The sequence below is a fragment of the Amia ocellicauda genome, chromosome 18 (assembly GCF_036373705.1).
Source record: "Amia ocellicauda isolate fAmiCal2 chromosome 18, fAmiCal2.hap1, whole genome shotgun sequence".
NCBI classification, from domain to species: Eukaryota; Metazoa; Chordata; class Actinopteri; order Amiiformes; family Amiidae; genus Amia; species Amia ocellicauda.
The window spans coordinates 7,351,320-7,366,064 of record NC_089867.1 but is presented as its reverse complement, the minus strand read 5'-3'; positions in this window follow the sequence as shown (position 1 = coordinate 7,366,064).

The following is a 14,745-nucleotide window of genomic DNA, read 5'->3' as shown; positions in this document are numbered from 1 at the left end:
TGATGTGTTTGCTTATTTCTAGACATTGTAATTAATGCTCCATCTCTCTCCCCTCACACTGTAGAGTAGAGTACAAACTTGTCCCTGTAGTCCGCTAGGTCCCAGTATGATCCAATTAGTAGGCCCTCTATTTCAGAAAGTTATCTAAATACTAAATGATGACTTCCAGCTCACCACGATCACAGAAAACAGTCATAGTTCTCCATAAACAAGTATACTAAACTAAAAATGATTACTTCATGTTTTTAATCATCCAGAGATTTGTATTTATTAAAGTTATGTTCATTGGGACAAAAGCTGATGTTGTTCTACTGAAGCATAGGGTTTGAAAATGAATCAGGAAGTGTTTTGTAAACTCTCAAGAGTGTTCTTAGATGTCGATCCCCAACTCAGAGGGATGCTCAGAGCACACTCCAGCCACTCCAACTTCAGAGCTGGGTTCTCTCAGCGTCGAACTTAAAATGCCTGGAAAATGAACAGCTCGGCGTGGTGGATGTGGTCACAGAGACTGAAACGTAGCTACACACAGCAGATCATACGTATAAATAAATACATTTGCATATATTGTCACCGATGTTCCTGTTACCACCGATTCTGTGGCGGTTCCCCGATTTAAATAAGTGTGATAAATCTTGAAAAGCAACACATTTAACCCATCTATTTATGTAAAACGATCTGTTATTTGTCTAATAACAACAACAAACAATAGATTAAAATGTCAAACCGGTTCAGGTCATTCAAACTGAACTGTAGAAATTAATCCATGCTTTGGAGAACCCCAGAGAGATTCTTCAGATGCTCTTTTCAGAATGTTAGATTGAGTTTACAAAGTTAATAAAACAAAATGTGTTTAAAGTCCCGCTTCTGCATTAAAAGCTACTAATGCACTCCCTGGGCAATTCTAGAGCAGGTAATAAATCTGAAGTACAAGAAACAGGAACATTACATTTCACATTTTGTGAGACTTGGGCATTAGAATTGCACCAAACAAATGATGTATGGCAGTTAAATACATTCATTTTCAATTGTAATGAAACAAAATTGAAATTTATTCTGTCGGAGCAATTCCAGTGCCATGTTTACCTGAACGCAAAGACACCTAAGGTCATATGTGGTGTAATTTTTCTTTAAAGTATTAATGTGTCTCCTATAATTCAGATAGACAACAACCTTGAGGACACAGCTGAAAATCGTGCAAGAATGTGACCAATAAAAACACAAATTATAGGCAGTTGAAGCAACACGTGGTGATATATAATGCTATATTTTTGGGAACACTACTGTTTGCTCTTTATCATTATACTTCTACAGCTGCTAAAATCTTTAAATGGAGTGCTGGATTTATTACACACTTCAAAACTCTGGAAGGTAGGGTTTAAAGAGATGACGTTGCCATGTCCTGTTAAGCTGTCTTTTTATGCAGTTAATTGCTATAGTTTTCTTCACTGAACACCTTCCAGATTTCCATTTGTTCTTTTTAGAAGCCTGTGGCTCATCAAGTACCATGATTTAGCCCTTTAACAGAAGTGTTTTAATAATTTCCACTCATCTTACCACAGTGACCACATTCAACAGGAGATTAAAAATACAAGCACAAAAAATCTACAGATTCCTTTGGGAGTCACAAGAGCAGCAGAAAATTAGTAGATCCGGAGCAAGAAAGCATAGCTTGCCATTTTGAAATAGGTAGGTTTCCACATAATGCTGGTATGTTATTATCTTGCAATAACTGCAGGGGGTAGGCTATGTGACAGTACCTATAGCTTGTGACATGGTATGACAGTCCACATCTCACTTCTCTGAAATTTTCCTTACTTTGGCTGCACGCCTGTCCCTTAGTCTGTAGGCCGGGGATTAAAACCTTCACTTCATTACAAATTGCTGTATGAAGGTTCAGTAACACACTGGACAGTATAGTTGACCATAATCTTTGAAATCTTCACAGTACCTCTTTATAATATGATGATTATATATATTGCTACTCTAAAAGGAGGAAAGGCATGGAGAACATTGCTGAAAGTGACAAGGGAAAATATTTTTCATCATCATAAATCTATATATAGCATTACTGGGAGCTGTGCTCAATTTAAAGGTAGGGTGTTGGAGATCAGGCACACATGCAGTGAGGTATATTCCAGTGCAAAGAAGTGAAGCTAATTAGGCTTACTAAGTCTAACTAAACTTTCAGACGGGTCCCTCTCTAAACACGCAGTACTAATTAAAGACAGACACACCCAGCGAACAATCCAAATCACATTCCAAGTCTGAAGCCAAAAGTCAATTACCAACTGACCTCTGGGCTTCTGGGAATGTAGTGCCTATAGGAAGTTAAATTGACTTCACAATCACACACCAAGTTAACTGGCCCCCACCTGTGTTCAATATTAGTGAGTCACACAATTTCAGGATGAATTCAGCAGTTCCTGTCGGTTCTCTGCTGGGTCATGCCTTTCAAAGAAAATACTCAAGCATGAGCACAAAGGAGCGTACAAAAGAACTCCGGGGCAACATTTCTGATAGGCACAGAGCAGGGGATGGGTATAAAAAAGTATCAAAGGCCTTGAATATACTTTGGAGCACAGTTAATACAATTATTAAGACATGGAAGGTGTATGGCACCACCAAGACCCTGCCTAGATTTGATCTTCCTTCCAAACTGGATGACCAAGCAAGAAGGAGACTGATCAGAGAGGCTACCGGGAGGAAAATGGCAACCTCGCAAGAGCTTCTTGCCTTTCCTGGCCAGAACTGGTCAAAGTGTCCATGCATGTGACAACAATATCCCAAGCACTCCAGAAAACTGGCCTGTATGGTACTCAGGAAAGCCCACCCTGAATCCCATTTAAAGTATAAAAAACACTCTGGAGATTGTGGCAAAAAGTGTTGTAGTCTGATGAAACTGAAATAAAACCAATTGAAAATTTGGGATGACTTGAAGATTGCTATCCATCAAAGCTCACCAAGGAACATGATGGAATGTGAACAGTTTTGTAAAGAAAAATGGTCAAATATTGCCAAGTATAGGTGTGCAAAGTTGATAGAGACCTATCCCAACAAACTCACAGCTGCAATTGCTCATTTAAATGCATGAAACTCTTTCTATAGGCACAGTGTGTGTATATGTATGTGTGTGTATATATATGTGAGTGTGTGTGTGTGTACATACACACTATTATTGAATCATTGAAAATCATTGAAAGAGACTACACTTTAAAGTCAAGGCAGCAGGCATGGTCAGATAGAGAGATTTATTGTTAAATATTATTCAACTCCACAGTTCAAGAGCCGAGGAGGAATTATAAACTAAAACTGTTTGGCTAAGGGCCGTCATTCACTACAAGCATACATGTAGCAGGACGATGCAGCTGAAATAATATAATTTTATAGCTTAGCTTGTGCAGGGGAGAGGTCCTTTCCTGATGTTTTTTTTCTTAAAAAAATTTCCATATATTACAGTTGTATTTGTTTTGTAGTTTCTACACACTAAGATTATTATTACAAGTAATAATAATTGTATCTAGTTTTATTTATTTGCGATATTAACCAATTTAGAAAGCATCATTTACATGAAATAAAACCAGAGTTGTAAACAAATAATCTCATCCTCAATGCACGATTTATACTGATAATTTAGCTTGACCATAAGAATGTATTTTGGGATTCCCTTTAGATTACATTTTTAGATGATATATTAGAATAACAAAATGACTGAAGCACCAAGTGAAGAAAACAGAAGTTTGAGACCAAATTAAAACATTGACCTACTTGATCGTGTGCATTAGGCAGAAGGAAGCCGTATCATGATCAAGTATTGGAATTGTAACCAAAGTGACTGAAATATGTTTGCAATGCTGAATGTAATGTAATTGAATTTAAACCAGAGAATGAAATCCATGCTTCTAGGAGATTGACTTTTTCATACCTGATTCTAAACTACAACACACTGGAGGAACACTCAACAATAAAACTAAAATATTTTGCATGCACCCTAGGTTTGGGACCCCTGTCTTAAGACATAAAAGTTCCAATAAAGAACATCCCACTCCACAGTGCATATCCCTCCTGGTGTCTTATATGGTCAATCTTCCTTTCCTGCTTAAAGTTCTTGCTATGCCCAGCCGCCTTGGCTTTAAATTTAAAAAATAAAAAATCTTGCCCTTGTTGCATTTATCAACTACATTTATAGATGGTCTTCCTTATATCACACTCTCACAAAATCCCTGCTGTTATAAGTTATGTGCATCATAAACTGCCTTTTAAAATGCAAGTCCCCATTCAATCTGTGCGATTCACAAGTTACTTCAAGGATCTGTGTCTTTTACTGTAAGTCATTTAAGCATACAAAGTCATTGCATCACGATCTCCATCCTTGGGACTTCTTGAGATCATGCATCCACTTTCTACCTCACAGGAAGAAAAACAACAAACAAAATGGCATGTTAAGTGTATAATACATATTCTGCAATTATTTGAATTTGAAGTAGTAAAGCTGGGAATTACGAAGATCAAAACTCGTAAGCAGACTAAATAAATACCTCGAGAAACTAACCTTAAGCCATTTCTTGCTGAACAGTAGTGAAATATTAGGTTTGATGTTGCAAGCTTCATAAATTTTTAATTCTCACAGCCATCCCCAAGGATTGGTGGTATATCATGCCATAAACACAATATATAAACTGGGAGGCTAACATAGTTGATATAGTGTATGTATATAGAGTGATGCTCTTAAGTATATATATGCATATGCGTTTGTGTGTGTATATAAATTCAAATGACCATCTCTTTTCAAACGACCTCTTTATCAAATAAACTACCACATTGTCCCAGTGTTAAACTGCATAGAGAGGTGACACTTGCAAAAACAATATTTGCAATCAAAATCTCTCTTTACAGACATGGTAGCATTTCATATAATACATTATTTAATAATAATAATAATAATAATAATAATAATAATAATAATAATAATAATAATACATACAATGGGACAAAGAAAAAGTTTGGAAACCGCAAAGTTTTTGTCTTAAGATAACTGTGCCACTACTTGAGTGGTTGCTGAAACAGTTGATTGTTCCCACCAATACTAGACAGATAAATACGACTCAAATCAAATACATTAAGAAGTCAGGGAACTCTTTCAGTTTCCACAGTGGTTCAAAATTGATATCCTTGCTTTCAAGGTCACAGGGTCAGAATCAACAAGTGGAAGGAATCCATCACTAAGCAAATATCTCCTTGTTCAGATTCAACCCTTGAACTTGAAAAAAGGCAAAAAGTGGAACCAGATTTTCCAATTCAACATTTTGCTACAGCTGTGTTGTGAGTTACTGGGTTTATTAATGACTATCTACACCTGCAACCTGAAGGCCTAAATGGGAAGGAAGTTACATCCAAAGCTGGCCTCCAAGTTAGAGCCACAAATGTGTAGGATATTAAATGGTTGGGTGTGGAAGATATAAGAAAGGGTCCTATAGTGTTAAAAACAACTATAAATGTCTATTAAAAGAGATATGCACATGCTGCTCAAAAGCAAACTGGCATTTGAACAAAGATCATCTTAATAATCCAAGAAACTCTTACACTGTTGTTATCCTATCAATTCACTGCAATGTACAATGTTAGTTCTGATCATTCTGAGATTGCACTGACACTACCTCACCATGTTCTGTTGAGAATAGCTCTTGCATTTACAGCTCAAATGAAAAGTCCTCTTCTCAAAGCATTCTTCAGACACTGGAAAACAGGGATTATCTAACTGGATTCAAGACAGGACACGCTCAGTTCCAGATGATGGCCTAAATTAAATAAACACATCAACATTTCTGCCAATTCCACATTGGAATACATCATTATTGAAATATTAAATAGTTTATATTTAAAGCATGATATAACTTCAAATATATATATATATATATATACTGGGGGGGGGGGGGGGGGGAGTAAACATTGTCATGCATAGATTAGTAATAACTTCAAATATATATTTAGTCTTGTGTATGTTTCATCTTTAGCACACTGAGCATGACATTTTAATGTGGCGCCTTACTAAATATCTTTAAAATTGTAACAATATTTATTTGATCCCTGGCAGGACTTTGCAGTTCATCAGTGGATAGCTGCTGTACATGGTTTTAAATATTTTTTTAATCTGTTTTTTGGTGAATCATTCATCATGCTACACTGATGCACAAAAACACATGTATTATGCATATATAGTGGCTCTGTATAACAAGAATGTCTTCTAACGAGGCATAAACAGCATTGATAAGGTAAAACCAATAAGTATTTTTATCCTACCAATACAAATTAAAACCATGACTGTTTACTGCAATCATTTCAATGACACCAGGTCTCCTGAAGGGGAAAATTTCTATCATGAATCTCAACCACACTCTAAAAATGCCCCCCACCATCGCCAAGCTATGGCAGTGGGAATAGTTATCCGAGGGCCCGAGAGACATTTTGCTTACTCCAACTGTGCTACAAAGCACAGTGTGTCACTAGATGTTTCAAGGAGAAAACACGAGGCAAATGAAAATTTAATATATATGTTAATGAAAGATGCCTGCATGTGTGACTTACGATATATTGAAATGTGGGTAAGTCATACAGGCAGGGACACAAACCTACTCAGCACTGAAAGACACTTTGGGGTCAACCAACATATATTTTTTTTACATTTTAAACTGAATCTTGATACTTTTTTTTTTTTCTGTCGCCCTATATCGAAACATAAACGTTTTTCTGATGTAATCGGTCCTTGAACATTATCTTAGTCTTTAAGGAACAGACTGATAGTTGATGCTACACTAAAACACAGGGGCGAGTCTGAGAGTGTGGTTATATTATGGTATGCAGTACATAGTAAAGTATTGTTCTGTATGATAGTGCATAACATTCTCAAATGAAGAGAGAAAAATATACTTTTACTGGCATTTCACTGCAAATGTCTTTGCATCAAAATAACATAGCCTAACATTTAAATGGGGTAAGGTCAGGCAGCATATGAAATCCAACACCTCTCCTTTTTCTTCCTCCTTCCTTCCTTCCTTCCTTCCTGGGATATAGTCTGGCTGTGTGTTTAAGGTTATTGTCATGTAGAAAAACAAACTCTTCACCTTCCTGAGGTTATTGTATGATCTTGAAGAATTGGATAATGCGCTGCCTTTTGTAAAGCTCCTGTTTTGTGTACTTATCTTAGCGATCAAAAAGCAACATGTTATCACCTCAGTCTTTAACTGCAGGCACAACTCAACACAACGTTACTCCACACCTCCATAATGCTCTTCTCCAGGAATATGTTAACTAATATTTCACATCAAGTGCCCATTCTAGTAGTTTGTAATATTTTCCTCTTCCCCAACAATGCTTTTTTATTTGCCATTCGACAGACCAAGCCATCTGTTTACAAACTTCTTGATTTGATGTCCAATTGAGATCGGCAAGTTTTGTCAGGAAACTTAAGTGAAGTTAAGAGTTTGGAATATTAGTCTTGTGTTCCCTTTTCTGTGTTTATTTTTTTTAATCTGTTGATTATGGTCTTTATCAAGTGAATCTTAGATTTTTTATTTTGTGAAATAATTCCTTTAATTGAGAAGAGGTATCAGGAAGCACAAACCATCTCATTTAATCTCTTTTGTTGCATTTATGAAAAATCACTTCCAGTAAATTACTTTGCAATTCTTACAGAAGTAGGAGCATGGAGATCAGTGAATGTTAAGAATGAAAACTTATACCGTTAGCTATACAATTAACTTGTCTACTGGCTCTAGAATGTATTTTTTGCTGCAACTAAACAAAGGTATCTGCTGCTAGACACTTTCACCACAGCATCAAATTTGCACCCCTATTAATATATAGCTTGCTGTCTGTGGTATGGATTACCTTATAAAATTAAAGGACAATTCAAGGTCAAATCTATATCTCATATAGTGAAAACAATTGTCTCAATCCATTTCCCCCTGCCTCACAATCTAGAAGGCTCTAAAGAATATCTATTAGGTCTCCCTCTGTAAAGTACATGGCAGTGACCTCTACTGTTGTGCCATGAATAATGGCAACTATTAGCCTCTGCTTAGAACAGCTAAAGAACAGGCTAGCTGTCTCTGGGTCCATAGGTATTTGAGGCGCTGCGGATATGCAAATTGTGTATGTCACCTCAAGATATACAATTAAAATACAAGGTTAAGGTATTGCTACATAATTATGTGGTCTAGGAGTAATAATGTTATTTGTGGTAATGATGTTCAGGGATGTCATATTTCACGCAAACAATATGCCTTTGCAGTTTGGCCATATTCGAGCGCGTTGTCCTCATTTAACAATGGTGGTTTCTAGACAATTAGGAGGTTGATGTAAGAGTCATTGTGCAATGCTGTTTGAGCTCATTAAGAAAACACTTTGATTCCTTAGAACCTAACAGGCATGCAATCTTTACTCCATTAATGTCTGTGTTAAATAGAAGGTGTGTGAAGGAAAGATTATTCATGTTCTGAGCAAGTTTTATAGTATGTTTGTTATGTACTGTAAAGCATCTCTAAGGTTAAATCTAAACCCAACATAACTGTTTAATCGGCCACTTTTTCCATTTGGGATGTATCGGGGACCTACTACATTGGCAATGTGGCGACATGGACTGCTAAATTGATCTGTTATCAGCCGCGTTCCAGCATAACATGAAGATGACTAATTTAATGCAGGTCTGAAGCACTAGAATTCATGAAAGAAAACATCACCCAACCGGTCCTTAAAGTACCTTTTGCCACCTTCAATAAACACATCATTCTCACCTCTCCCCCAGCTCCTTCACTCACTGAATAGCAAATGAATGCCGTTACGAATTAAATTATATCCTCATTGCCTTAAATCAAGTTAAATGCAATTATGCTGACGGTATCATTTTCCATTTTATAGGCTCAGTTAGGTACAGCTCGGGAAAGAGATTAGAGGGTACAAAAAATGACAAACAAACGGTCAGTGAGTTTTTTTTTTTTTTTCATGATTGTGTCTTATTATTTTGTATAATACACTTGAAGGTGTTTCAACTGTGTGGTTTGCTATTTCGAACTACAGTTTTAAATTAATACTTATATAACCGAGCATTTTAATGCGAATTTTAAATTAGAAGAAACAGTACAGGTGTAGGTCATTCAAGATTGATTAAAAACTTCTGCAATGCATACTTGAATATTTTCCAATCATGTTTTCTCCCCTTCCCACTGAGGAGCTAGACCTTAAATTATTTTGAGATACGCCACTACGTCACTCTGCAAAGCCATCTTCCCATATTGTGTGAGCTGATAGGCATAGGTTACAATCAAAAAAAGCTCAGGTCAAAAAAAAAAAGGTATTTGAACATAAACAACAGGTGCAGACACTGAACTCCAGATAAAGATGAATTTCCATGTGTGAATACTTAGTGTGGCTTCTATACATTTTCTTCTCTTCTACCAGATGCCCTAGACCCGTGGTCTCCAACCCTGGTCCTGGAGAGCCCCAATCCACTTAATCTTATAGGTCACCTTAAATCATCAATTTCTAAACATTGGGAACACATGTGAGTGATTAATCAATTAAACAACTCAACCAAGGGAATTCTTTCTGTATTCAAATGATTGCTCCACTGGTTTCCAAATTTACCACACCACCTGTTTCAGTGTTCAGAATGAAATACTTTCAGGTGTTAAAAAATTGGTGCAAGAAGGGGAACCTCCAAAAACTGCTGGATAGGGGCTCTGCAGGACCAGGGTTGGAAACCACTGCCCAAGACCCAATCCACACCCTTCCACTCTGAGATGGTTGGCTGTTTTTAATTCTTTTCCTAAAGGTTAGGCTTCTCCTAGACTTCTCCTGCTGTTACCTCTTCCATTCCTTTCAGAGGTATAACCCCCCCCAACACACACACACACCAAGTAGTAAAGCAGGAAGCCGTCAACCACATGTAGAAAGAGCATCTATGGAAGAGGGATGAGGCCTGCCTCTATCTAGAACATCTGGCAACAGGGGAAAGAGGCCAGCGCTCAAAAGCTATTCAGTTGGTTCACCACTCTGCTGCACTCTCTTTCTCCATCAGGGAAACATTGAAAGTGCCTGTACTTCTTATTAATCAGATGTCATGTGTAAGTGTTACCTAACTAACATATCAAACTCTCAAGAAAAGACAAAAATACCTGATGTTGTACTCCTTTAGTTGTGTTTTGTTATTTGGGTAACCTAAATTGCTCTGTGATTTATTCTATTAATGCAAAAATATGCAAAGCTGCTAAACATCCATATTCCACCTTCACTAAACTGTTACGAAAAATAAAAACATAGATAGATTAATACACTATTTGAAAAAAAAATTATTGTGTTGCTTTTTAAAATGAATTGAAACTTATCTCTGTATGTGCTGTCAAAATACAGAAATGCGTGTGTTAGATTTTTTCGGAGCGATAAATCATTTATTAATTTATTTTGCATTTATATTAAACAATACCTTATTTAATATGTACACCAATGGATTTTCTGTCACATTTGAATGTCTGATACATGCAGACTAGAAAGAATGCATGTTGTTTTGGTTGCTGTTATATATTCGTCCAGCATTTCTATAGCTAGATGGACGATTTTTACACCTGGCATGCATATAAAAACAGGTAAAGCTGTGTGCTCAGTCCAACATAAATGTACGGGATCAAAAGCAGTTAATACAGGCAGTTCACACTTCATTCAATTTGTTTGATAAAGTCAGGGAATTGCTTCACATATTCAGCTCTTGGAACAGGTCCATTGTTTGTAAATGTGTCCAACCACCATCTGAGCCGTTGAGCGATTGTTTTTCATTGGGTAAGAAAGAGAACGAAGACATAGCTCAAAGTAGAACAATTTGCAAAGAAACTATCCCCATGAAGCAACAGCTTTTCCCTGACATATGTTTTACATGTTATGAAAACAGGAAAAAGGGACAATTTGACTTTCGCCACAAAAGAAAGGCTAGAGCTCTTGCTTTACTGTGGGCACTTACTTGTCAGAAATCTGATCACTGAAAATTATCACATTAAACAGAGAAACCACCCACAGCCCTGATTTTAGGCAATGGCTAACATTTAAAATAAAATAAAAACTGGAATGTGAGTGCTTCAATACTGTCCTTCTGAAACAATAATTAAACATCAGAAGTTTTTATCCCGTTAAGTATTTATGAATATAACAATCAAATGACATTGGAGCACCTTGGATCTTTAAAGTCCTACAGATATAGTACAACATTTAAAAAGCATGTGCACACATTACAATGGCCTGTACATATTCATAAGCATAAGCACAAATTAATCTGGTGTTTTGTTTGTTTTTGGCTATGTATAACTTAATTAATTTGGGAGCCAGCGTTCCTTACTATCTGGTGCGACTAAATTTACCATGATGTAACATTAAATCCAGCAGCAATCTCAGAACAATGAGTGGGCGTTTAATGTAAATGCAACTCTAAATACGATTATGACACAGGACTCTATGGGTAAGCTGATAATTAAAATGTAAACCAGGGATGTGATATGTTTTCAAAAAAAGCCCAAAAAATGTTTCACCAGCTGCAAATCTTCGAACAACAAGGCTAAGCTACAGCTCGAAGCATTCGAAAAGAAGTGGCTACTGTTTATTTAACTAAGACACTCATCAATATGAGGGATAAGATCACAAGTGAATTTGTGTCACATAATTTATGAAGCAACCAAAATGGGACAATCCCTTAAACATCATCTTGACAGTATCACTGACGGATGAGAGCATCTCAGCGGGTCCCAGTAAGATATATGGTTTTTCTCAGTTTTTTCATCTGAGAATACCTCTTAACGAGCTCTAATGAATGCAGGAGCTTGGGGTTCATTGTCACTTTGAGAGCAGAGGAAGCACCGAGTGAAATGAAAAAGTACCAAATAAGCTACATCCCTGGAGATCCATATTGCTGTAAGATTACTGTGTCACAGGGCTTTCAATATGTACACTGCAAGCAAAAAGCACTAATATAGTTCATAGTTTCTGACACGATGTGCACTGGAGTCAATCAATTGCAAGCCAAACGTGCAACAAAACCAAAACAGGAATTTATTAGGCGCGGTTTGGCAATTTGCATTTAAGAAAGTATTGAAGATTATACTGTTTAGAATAAAATACTCTCTCTTTATATAAAACATGTTCATTTACTGCAAAAAGTCAAACTAATTAATGTTGAACAGATGCATTGTATTGGAAATTGTACACACAGTATTTTTTTGTTTAATACACAATATTAAAATATGTATTACAACCAATGCCTTCCTTTCATAACCCTGGCTTCTCTCATATATAATCAGGATTTAATAATAAACAAAAGTAAAATAGTACAACCAAAATATCCCTCTATTTAATCAATCTATAGGCACTATTATAAACACAATTCCCAATAGCAATTTAAATCATTTTCTGAAAAAAGGTGGAACATTTATATTCAGCTTCCTTCAGATGACACACTGTAAAAGTATCATGATTGTAAAAGGATTCAGTCAAATAGTTCTCTGATTGTATGATTTGATTTTGTCGTTATCCACATGACAGCAAATATATAACAGCCTATCAACAATAACTGTTGGACATGGTGGATTTCGCCCATAGACAGAATTCCAAGAATTCCCTTGAACTCCCTATGGATGTGTAATTCATTGGGTGAAGAAAAATGGCCATACAAGCCAGTTACCTGAAGCAAAACCTAGCGTGTTTATAAATCATATGCATTGCATTGTATGAATTCAATTGTATGCTTTATTCATCTTTGACTATGGGCTATTGTAACATAAGATGCTCATTTGAAAAGCAGATGTCATCTATCAAAATATATTTTATACTTTACTGCATCTTCAAAATTCAACATTTGGAGCCTTTATAGCTTGTGTTGGAATAAGGGATTTTACTGGAATTGTAAAAATAAGAAATATACCGAAGTTGTACTGGATTTATTTTTATATGTTTAATGTTAATATTATTTTACATACAGCAGAGATATTTTGCATGTCTGCAGTGGTCAATTTGAGTGTCATTGCCACTGACATTTCTTTTAATATCAGTTATATCAGTCGCATTCACCCAGCTTTGTTTACCACACAATTCTCGGGAAAGGAAAAACAAATCCTTTGTGTTACAATATCAAAAGGAAACATTTGAACTCCTCTGAAATTAGCATTCTAAAAGATTTATGTGACAATTTACAAATGTGTTTTTTAGTTTTCTTATCAGGGGAAGAAAACAAAAAGCTTACAATCTAGTTGTAGTGTGACATTGTTTCATAAGTCCCTTTAAATGTGCAATGCTTGCACTATATTTTTGCTACACAAGGATGGTGATGAGTAAATGGTGTTTTGTTTTCAGTCACCTGCTAGTAAAATATATCTGTTTGTACAGATACTGACTTCTGACCTTGTAACTAAAAGAGAACCTCCTTTTCAGCAGAATAATGGCTCTTGTCTGGATTTTGTAGGACTTGAGATCAAATCCCTGCTGATATATAAAATATACAAATCCTGGCATTGGTTCCCAGCAGGTGGGCTTTCTAACTCCTGATGTATCTTAATATTTGAATTCACAGTGGCATCGGGACAACACGTTCCCCGCCTAACTCAAGATAAAGGACCTTCAGAGCAGTGTTGGTTGCAGCCAGAGGATTTTATGTCTGTCCATATAAAGAAACAAATGCCACCAGCTTGTTTACCACTAACTGGTAGCTTCCTCTGCAGCAGGAAAATGGTGAATCTGTCATGTAAGCAGGAGGTCGTGAGATCAAATCCAAGCCCAGACAGTCAATAATCCTCCTGTCAACACTGAGGGTAATAACAGAAATTCTGATCACTATCAAAATCAAAAAGTGAAGTAAATCAAATCCTTCCTCATGTATTCTAAATAGCTTTAAACAACAGCGTCAGCTTACAACATTGCGGCAGACTACCCTTCTAATTATTCCAGTCAAAACACTAACCCGATGCAATTAACAGGGAGGAAGCAGCCTTCCCTGGTTGTCTCATTTGCACCTCGGCAGACAGACATGCTGAGCTGTAATGGAGGGATGCATTCTGGGTAGACTTCACACTTCATTAATTAATTCATCACCTAAAAGCAAAGTATTGATTTTTTAATGGCTTTACAAATCTGTAAGAAGTCCACTGAGGTAATTAAAAGAATGTGTGTTTGCTATAAATCACAGAGAAGAGAAAAGCAGTCCATACCTCAAGTTCAGTCCGGTGGCAAAGACTACAACATGGGACTGGGAGATTAAGTTGATGTAGGCTAAGGTTTTTAACTCGCACATTTGATGCTTTTTTAATTATAGCACCGCTTGTCTGTGAAAAATCTAAATTAAACAATCTGAGGATTTGGGAGTACTTCATACTTGAAGTGTGGAATTTCAATTTTTAGACAAAAGATTTCACTACAGATAACAAAGTACATCAAACTATGCTGAGCTGTAATTGCTTCAAGTATTAATAGAGATTGTTAAAAAGTTTGGCTGTTTTAAGTTTTTTTTTTTTTTTTTTTTTTTTTAACACAATCATATCACCCAGCAGCTCCATCAACCAGTTTTCAATACATGTGGATTGGAGACATCCATATGTGATAGCTGAGGTATGTGCTGTTAGGAACAATCCATGAACATTCAATATCAGATAAAACATTGGTTTGGATTGACCCAGTAGGTTCTTCAACATTTGTTGGACAGAAAACAGTAATACATTTAGCCAA